This window comes from Gorilla gorilla, chromosome 7 (assembly GCF_029281585.2).
Source record: "Gorilla gorilla gorilla isolate KB3781 chromosome 7, NHGRI_mGorGor1-v2.1_pri, whole genome shotgun sequence".
In the NCBI taxonomy this organism is placed as follows: Eukaryota; Metazoa; Chordata; class Mammalia; order Primates; family Hominidae; genus Gorilla; species Gorilla gorilla.
This window is the reverse complement of record NC_073231.2, coordinates 53667943-53677635: the sequence shown is the minus strand read 5'-3', so window position 1 is coordinate 53677635 and position 9693 is coordinate 53667943. Positions and strand designations below refer to the sequence as shown.

Here is a 9693-nt window from a genome sequence, read left to right as displayed (position 1 = left end):
GTAATCCCAGCACTTTGGGAGGCTGAAGCAGGTGGATCATTTGAGGTCAGGAGTTCAAGACCAGCCTGGCCAACATCGTGAAACCCTGTCTCTACTAAAAATACGAAAATTAGCCGGGCGTGGTGGCGCACACTTGTAATCCCAGCTACTGGGGAGGCAGAGGCAGGAGAATTGCTTGAGCCTGGGAGGCAGAGGTTGCAGTCAGCCGAGATCACGCCACTGCACTCCAGTCTGGGTGACAGAGTGAGACCCTGTCTCAAAAAAAAAAAAAAAAACCAAAACAACAACAACAACAACAACAACAAAGTGATCAGCCTTAAAATTTGCCCTTAAAACCAATTTTAGACTGGGCGTGGTGGCTCACACCTGTAATCCCAGCACTTTGGGAGGCCAAGGCGGGTGGCTTACCTGAGGTCAGGTGTTCAAGACCATCCTGGCCAACATGGCGAAAACCTGTTTCTACTATAGATACAAAACATTAGCTGGGCGTGGTGGCAGGCACCTGTAATCACAGCTACTCGGGAGGCTGACGCAGGAGAATCGCTTGAAACCGGAAGTTGGAGGAGGTTGGAATGACCTGAGATCATGCCATTGCACTCCAGCCTGGGCAACAAAAGTGAGACTCCGTCTCAAAAACAAAACAAAACAAAAAACTAATTTAATTACAGTGAAAAAGTCCTTAGTAGTTTGTGAATATATTTACCTCCTCTAGCTTTTTGCGAAATCTAGCTATTAAATTGCAGCTCTCAGATTGTAAAGGCAAAATGCCTAACATGTTGTCTGTTGATCAATTGAACCCAGCCTGGGCAACACAATGAGACCGTCTCGTCTCAAAAAAAAAAAAAAAGAAAATACATAAAATGTTTGTGGGAGGTGATCTCCGTGTGTGTGTGTGTGTGTGTGTGTGTGTGTGTTCTTCACAATAGGACAAATTTATCTAGAAATGTAATGGTTCCCAGATGTTTATTTTTTAAAAAAGTCAAGATGTGGTGATAGCCAGGTATTTGTCTCTAAAGTGAGAATGATGTTATTCCACTTGGAGTTTATTGACACAGAACTTCCTTTTGTCTGAGAAATCTTCAGCACTGTGAATATGGCTTTAATTAAGAGATACACTCATCACTTGTTGATTTTGTTACAAGGGAAGAACTCCTCTAATGTATGTGGATTGCTTTGTGGACCACAGTAAAACATATAAAGGACCACCGGCAATGTATTGTTTTGTATCTACTGCATTCTTATATTCATTTCTGAAAACTACTGTTTAGAAAGTTCTGTAGGATTACTGAAGTACAAAAAGTATTTGGATTCACAATCCACTTTTTAAAGAGAGGCCACATTGTGGTTATTGACATTAAAAATGAATGTCCTTACCCATACTTGTGGGGCTAAATCTTTGAATATCATTTTAAAACATGAGGAAATGTCTTCTGAATTTAGGGAAGTCACACATAGATCCCAGTTCCTCTAATAACCTTTGGCAGTTTATTTGTTCATAGATTCGTGGCAAATTCTCTGGAATCATATGATCTAAAGTATAAATCATTGTCTCAAAATCTAAGGCATGATATGCACATGGGAATCTTTAAGCAGTTGTCTGAGTCTATCTTCAAGTGATATCTGATAAGACCTAAATTACAGTAGTGTTGTGGGACGAAGAAAACAACCCACTCTACTTCAAAACCTTAACCACTTGACTCCACATCCATTGAACCATGTAATTCTTAGTTCTCCACTCAGCTTCTCTATCTGTTAAAAGAGATAAACAGATCTAAAACGCAGCTTCTGTAATTCAAGAATGAGTAATAAGGAGCTGTAAAGTGTGCACTCAGCTGACTTGGAGATTAATGGGAATAAAAAAAGAGTCAGTAGATCTAAAAAGATGTGTGGAAAGGAAATTTCTCTGCACACAGGATCTGCCAATTTGTGAAAGTTCTCGACTGTTTATAAACACAAGGGCCGTAACTCTGCTAATGACAAAAGTAGAAAACTGTCCAAATAATGCTAAATGAATCACAGTTGTTCTCAATTATTTGGATATTTAATTCACTCCTCTGAGTTTCCAGTTTACACCAAGCCAACCCCCCCAACACCCCGGGCCCACCCGGGGGGTCCTGATCCCTGCACACACCAGGTCATCTCTGTTGGGCCCCGGCGCTCTGGCCCGCGCGGGTCTTGGGCCCCAGGGTAGCGGCCACTGCGGGCGGAGCAGAGGGAAACACCAGAGTCTGTGACTCCAGACAGGACCCACTGTGTCCTCTTGAACTTTGCACAGCGCGTGACGGGGGCAGACGGCGCACCGCGGACCGGCCTTTCGCGGGGGTCCTCGGGGAAGAGAGAGGAGCGCGGGTTTCCTCGGAGGCCTGAGCGGGACGCAGCCTGCAGCCCCTCCCCGCACGGGCTGCCCCTGGCCCGCCGCTCGCGCCGCTCTGCTGGGATCCGGCGCCTTCCCCGGCTGTCCTCGGCCTCCCGCGCGCTCCGCGGGAGGAGCCGCCAGCGGCCGTGACGCGTCAAGGAGGAAACGCCGGCGCCCGGCGGCCCTGCCGGGAAGGAAGAAGCGCAGTACGTTCGGCTCCGCGCCCGCCGCGCCGGGAGCAGCACCGCGGGGCCAGGTAGGTGCGGGGCCGGCGGGAGGGTCCGCGCGCCCGGGACTCCGACGGCGGCCCGGGGCGGGAGGAGACGGGGCGGGGCGAGGGCTGCCCGGGCCTCGGCCGCTGCCTGTCCTCGGAAAAAGCCGTACCTCCGCCCAGCCCCCGGCTCCCGGAGAGTTTGTGGTCTTTGTTTCCACGAGGTGAATTCAGATCCTGCCTCGAGATTCCTAAACGCCCAAGGGGCGTCGGTGGCTGGACCTTGTTAACCCCCACGCAGCCGCCGAGCCTGGAGGAACTGGGAACGCCGAGCAGGGAGACCCTATCTGAGGTCGAAAGTGGGTGCAGGTCACCTGCGAGGGTCGGGGAGGGGGCAGCCGCCAGAGAGGGGTGGATGGAATCGTTTAACCTGTTGTCAGCGGATCTGTAGTAAGAGACCTTAATACGTTGCGTCTTTTAAGTTCTCTGTAATTTGAACCCTTACGTCTCTTCAAGTGAATCTGGCCCTGTTAATTCTCACAGTTTTAGCTTTGGAATGTACCCACTAGAAGTGCTTTGAGATTTTTAGATTCTGTCATTTTTAGTCATCGTTACTTGGAAAGAGAAAAGAGAAAGGAATCATCTCTTGAAACTTAAAACGCTTTCATTGAGTTGTGCACAGTGACTTCTGAACCATGGGTAGAATTTCAGTCCTGCACCAGAGACTACTTAGGGTGCACTTGGGTGCAAAATAAATACAGAGCACTGTAATTTCTAAATCTTTGTCAAAGTGAAAAATAGACTGTTGTGTATTTTGATTCTCTCCCTTCTCACCAGATTGAGACTTCACCCAGCCAATCTGGGAGGTGCCTTTTTTTTATTTACCAAACACTTACATAGCCCTTACTATGCGCTGGGCTCTTTCTAAGTTCTTTATAAATATTAAATCAAATTCTTAACTCATCATATTATAGCGGTTCTAGCAATGAAGAGGCTATCCATACTTTAGTTCCCCAAATGTCATTGGAAGAGCTGTAAACATTAGAGGAAGTTTTAGGCATGTTTTAGCACCGGGTGTGCCTTCTGGTCCCCTTGGCTACCAGTTCTGTAAGACAAGCCACCACCCCTGCATTTCCCTGGGGTAAGGGAGCCTGGAGCTCCTGGGAATGCGACCTGTTCAAAGCAGATGTTGGCCAGAACCTGAATGACTTGTGTAACATGGTCTCTTTCAACTGCCGTTGTACCCATCGGGTAACTCTGGAGACACCAGAACTTCCCCTTCTTTAACTGCCACTGCATGGAGCCTACTTTTGTTTTTGAAAAGAGCTTTGTTCCTGATCTGTTCGACACTGTTTATGTGACATTATTTATATGACATAGTTTGGATATGAGGGTCAGATTGAACTTGAAAGGTACTATAAAATAGAACATTTTTGTTTGCACACATCAACATAACAAATAACGTTTTGTAATTTTACTGCTATTTGCTCTTGGAAACATTGAATTGGTAGGTCAGCCTCATAGTTGTACGTTTTGTGATTTGCAGATATGCAGAGAATATTTTTTCAGAATAACATGCCCTCTTCAAATGTGCACCATTAGAGACCCAATGTGGTGACTAAGATAGACATGATTCTTGTTATTATGGTGACTATGAATGTAATGTCAAAATCTGCACATCAGACTAGCTTTCTGACTCCCTCGCTCCCTTTCTGTGCCCCCCTCCCTTATCTCTCTCTCATATATTTAACTTTTCAGAGAGATGATTAAGTGAGCCGATAAGCCTTATTTAATAGGATTATGAAGTGTCTCTTGAAGCAAGAAGGCTCATGTTCCTCTGATATATTAATAATTTATGACACAACAGGCATTAGTGTCATTTGTGAATTCAGTTTAGTCGGATGACCCCTAGCATTTTCATGGCTTACAAAGTGCTTCCAGACATACTCCTTTACCCTTCAGAGAGATCTTGTATGGTTGATCTCTTAACTACTTTTTATTACCTGTTTTTACAGATGAAGAAACTGAGGCATGGAAATGTTAAAGTGCTTTAGCCTGGATTGCACAGCAGGTGAGAGGCAGAGCTTGAATGGAGGGCAGGTGTGTGGACAGTGCCTGGCACGTGCAGGCCTGTAATAAACATCTGTGGAATGAATGACTCCAAATGGCTTCAGATATCTTGCTCTTTCAAAACATGTCTCTCAAAATACTGTAGTAATTGATTTATGCCTGAGACATTTCCAGGCCTAATCCAATGCCTGTCTTATTTCAGACAGTATCTAATACAGCACATTTTCTACAAAAAGGATGGGAATCCCTTTGGACTTATTTCTTAAGATTTGCCACCTCTGGTTTTTGAAAAAGAAAATAGGTTGGGTATTTTTTTCATCCTACCTTTTTTCTCTGGTTTTGAGAGTTTAGAACGGACACATGGTATTTATGTTTATGTTGACAGCTTTCTTTCTTTCTTTTTTTTTTTTTTTTTTGAGACAGAGTCTTGCTCTGTTGCCCAGGCTGGAGTGCAATGGCGCAGCCTAGGCTCACTGCAACCTCCGTCTCCCAGGTTCAAGCGATTCTCCTGCCTCAGCCTCCCGAGTAGCTGGGGCTACAGGTGCATGCCCCCATACCCGGCTAATTTTTGTGTTTTTAGTAGAGACAGGGTTTCACCATGTTGGCCAGGCTATTATCAAACCCCTGACATGATCAGCCTGCCTTGGCCTCCCAAAGTGTTGGGATTACAGGCGTGAGCCACCGTGCCTGGCCACAGCTTTCTTATCTTTCTAAACTACTTAGATTTATGATCAAGTTCAAACTCAATGATCATAGGTATTGTAAATATTTTTGAAATAAAACTATGTGTTTTATTGAAATGTTGCAATGACTTTAGCATAAAGGGTCTTTAAAAACACACACAAAATTCCTCAACTATTTATATGCTTTAAGTATAGCCCTTGGTACCTAAAGTATGTGATTTCCAGGTGGATAACCTTCAATTAGAGGGGATAATATGGCCATTACCTGGCAGGAGGAATTGAGAAGAGTTATCAGGGAGAGATGAGAGATGGGATGGCCTTTCCCATGAGGTGTATTAGGCAGTAAGAAACCCTTAATGAAGCCAGACTGAGTCATCTGCCTGTCAACGTTCTTCTGTGTGGGAGTGGAATAAAATACCTTTGAAACCTGCCTTGTTTCAGAAACCACTTTACCTTTTCCAGTTCTCATGTTTTCTCTTTTTGAAAAAAATTAATGTAAATTACTGACTAAACTGCTGATTCATGAAACTCAAATTATGTAACATGTTATTCCTGACAGATGTAACAGCTCCCATATTATTTTAAGCGACTCCGTGTCTCTGTTTTCCGTTACCTTTTCCATTTCTCATGGTGGAGACTTTGCTCTCATTTCACTCTCCCCTGCCCAGTATCATGGAGAAAAGTGGTAAATCTAAGAGGTGCTACTTCCACATCTTGTAGTTCACGTCAAAGTAGTTTTAACTCAATGCTAACTTTCAGTTGTCATTGCCGAGGAAGACAATGTGGAAATCAGATGTTGAAGGCCAATTCAAAGCGTCACCCAATAAAATTGTATTGGCTGTCTGAAGCTGAGCTAGAGGGTTTTCAAAGGGAATTAGGGCAGTGTGCAGTATCCTTGCCTTTGGAGAAATAGTAAAGGACTTGAGAAATTGGACAAAGTCCTGAAAACCTGCCTAAGTTCACCTCCTTGTGGCCACTGTTCTTCTATTACGCTAAAGCAAAATCTGCTTTCTTTGGGCGGGGGCGTTGGGGGTGACTGAAAGAAACATGAAGATACAAGGGGAATTGTTAGAGGATGAGGGACTGATAATATGTAAGACAGAAAATGGAGATGTGTGTGAAGTAAGTGATGTTAGTGAGGTCTTGTGGCAGAGGATTCCTGTGCAGTGCAGCTCTGCTTCTCCTAACAGGGCTATACATATAGGAAAGACCTATATGAAATGAAAGTTTGAGAAGAACTAGAAACATCTCTTGGCATGATGTGATATTGGTGGGCAGAGTTACTTTGTACCATCAAGTGCAGAAGTGTTCTTGTAGGTAGCTTTCTTCAAGCCACTAAGTGAGCTTGTTGGCAGATAATTAAAATGTAGAGGCCAGGCACGGTGGCTCACACCAGTAATCCCAGCACTTTGGGAGGCCAAGGTGGGCGGATCACCTGAGTTCAGGAGTTCGAGACCAGCCTGGCCAACACGGCGAAACCCTGTCTCTACTAAAAAAAAAAAAAAAATACATAAATTAGCTGGGCATGGTGGCGCATGCCTGTAAGCCCAGCTACTTGGGAGGCTGAGGCAGGAGAACCTCTTGAACTCAGGAGGTAGACATTTCAGTGAGCCAAGATCGTGCCATTGCACTCTAGCCTGGTCAACAAGAGTGAAACTCTATCTAAAAAAAAAAAAAAAAAAAAAAATGCTGGGCGTGGTGGCTCACGCCTGTAATCCCAGCACTTTGGGAGGCTGAGGCTGGTGGATCACCTGAGGTCAGGAGTTTGAGACCAGCCTAGCCAACATGGAGAAACCCCGTCCCTACTAAAAATACAAAATTAGCTGGGGATGGTGGCGCATGCCTGTAATCCCAGCTACTGGGGAGGCTGAGGCAGGAGAATGGCTTGAACCCGGGAGGCAGAGGTTGCAGTGAGCGAGATTGCACCACTGCACTCCAGACTGGGCAACAGAGTGAGACTCCTTCTCAAAAAAAAAGAAAAGAAAAGAAAACTGGATTTCATATGTAATATATTCATATACAAAAGTAGGACTCACTGATTAGCCAGTCTACAGACTGCTGAATGAAATGTATTCAACTACAGTGGTGCTTCATAGGTTTGAAAATGAGAAGGAACTTTACTATTCTAGTTCTGTTTTTAATTAATTAATTATTATTATTATTATTATTATTATTATTATTATTATTATTTGAGACAGAATCTCGCTGTCTTGCCCGGGCTGGAGTTCAGTGGCATGATCTCAGCTCACTGCAACTTCCACCTCCCAGGTTCAAGCGATTCTCGTGCTTCAGCCTTCTGAGAAGCTGGGTCTACAGTTGTGCGCCACCATGCCCAGCTGATTGTTTTTGTATTTTTGGTAGAGATGGGTTTCACTGTGTTGGCCAGGCTGGTCTCGAACTCCTGGCCTCAGTTATCCACCCGCCTTGGCCTCCCAAAGTGCTGAGATTACAGGCGTGAGCCACTGCGCCCGGCCTACTCTAGTTATTTACCTCCCTATTTTTTTTTCTTTTTTTTTGACATGGAGTCTCACTCTGTCACCCAGGCTGGAGTGCAATGGCATGATCTTTGCTCACTACAACCTCCGCCTTTGGGGTTCAAGCAATTCTCCTGCCTCAGCCTCCGAAGTAGCTGGGACTACAGGCGTCTACCACCACACCTGGCTAATTTTGTATTTTTAGTAGAAACAGGGTTTCACCATATTGGCCAGGCTGGTCTCAAAACTCCTGACCTCAAGGGGTCTGCCCACATCGGCCTCCCAAAGTGCTGGGATTACAGGCATGACCCACCGCTCCCAGCCTACCTCCCTATTTTCTAACCAAAAATAGATAGAGGTTAACTTAAAAAGATTCAATTTCCAACTCAGCATCTATACATGCAGATAAACATATATATATGTGTGTGTATATATACACACATATATATATTATGTGTGTATATATACACACATATATATATTATGTGTGTATATATATACACATACATATATATATTATGTGTGTGTGTATGACCAGTATATAGTCTATAGAATCTAATGCACATGTATGTAGTTTTTTTTTTGTTTCGTTTGTTTTTTTTGAGACAAACTCTCACTATGTTGCTCCCACTGGAGTGCAGTGGCACGATTTTGGCTCACTACAACCTCTGCCTCCCAGGTTCAAGTGATTCTCCTCCCTCAGCCTCCTGAGTAGCTGGGATTACAGATTTGTGCCACCACGCCCGGCTAATTTTGTATTTTTAGTTGAGACAGGGTTTCTCCATGTTGGTCAGGATGGTCTCAAACTCCCGACGTCAGATAATCCGCCCACCTCAGCTTCCCAAAGTGCTGGAATTACAGGTGTGTGCCACCGTGCCTGGCCACATGTATGTTTTATATATGACCAGCTCAAAGAGAATTTTGGAATCATATTCTTAGTTTCCCGAGAAAACACATGCATCTTTCCCCCCCATTTTAATTTTAGTTTTGTCTTCCATTTTCTAAATTTTAAATCATAAAGGTATACAAGGCTGAGGTGGGAGGATTGCTTGAGCGCAGGAGTTCAGTGTTACAGTGAGCTATGATTGTGCCACTGCACTCCAGCCTAGGTGACAGATTGAGACCCTATCCCCCCCAATAAAAAAGTATGTATGCTCTTAAATTCAAGCAATTGAGAAGCATATGTAATAAAAAAATACATCCTCTCCACTCTAATTTTATCTACAGAGATAACTACTGCTGCTGCTGTTTTTATACCCTTCTAAACTTTTTTCATGCTTACATAAATTTGTATATCTATATACGTACACAAGAGTTTTTTTTTTTAAATGGGGATTGTTTTACACAATTCGTTGTTTTGTTTTTTCTTTTCTTTATTTGTTTGTTTGTTTGTTTGTTTTGTGACAGGGTTTTAGTCTATCTCCCAGGCTGGAATGCAGTGGCATGATTGTGACTCACTGCAGTTTCTACCTCTAGGGTTCAAGCAATCCTCCTGCCTTGGCCTCCTGAGTACTGGTGTGTGCCACCATACCCAGCTAATTCTTTTTAATTTTTAATAGAGACAAGGTCTTACTATATTGCCCAGACTGGTCTCGAACCCCTGGACTCAAGTAATCCTCCTGCCTCTGCCTCCCGAAGTGCTGGAATTGCAGATGTCAGCCACTGTGCTGTGCCCATCCTGTTTCTTATTTAACACTATATATAGATATCTATAGATCTATATCGTTAGTTTTGATAGCTGCATAGTATTCCGCTTTATAGTTGATTATCAATTTTCTGTTATTTCTATTGCTGACATATTTACCGTTTTGAGTCTTTTAAAGTATATTTAAATCACCAAAGTAATACTTTTTTGGACAAATAAAAGAAGAAATAGAGAAACTAAGAATTACCAGTAAA

General features: G+C 43.8%; 1 protein-coding gene across 4 annotated transcripts in view; it reads left to right on the top strand.

Annotated features, from left to right (window-relative positions):
* The first annotated feature begins 2143 nt into the window (after positions 1-2143).
* Positions 2144-9693, top strand: part of SGK3 (serum/glucocorticoid regulated kinase family member 3) — a 153695-nt gene continuing 146145 nt past the window's right edge. Inside the window, exons 1-2 of one of the 4 annotated variants that reach the window (XM_055349483.2) lie at positions 2144-2612; positions 4583-4638. The gene's annotated coding sequence lies outside the window, so the exon portion shown is untranslated. The remainder of the gene's footprint in view (positions 2613-4582; positions 4639-9693) is intronic. The other 3 variants (XM_055349484.2, XM_031013621.3, XM_063709240.1) reach the window with 3 other exon arrangements.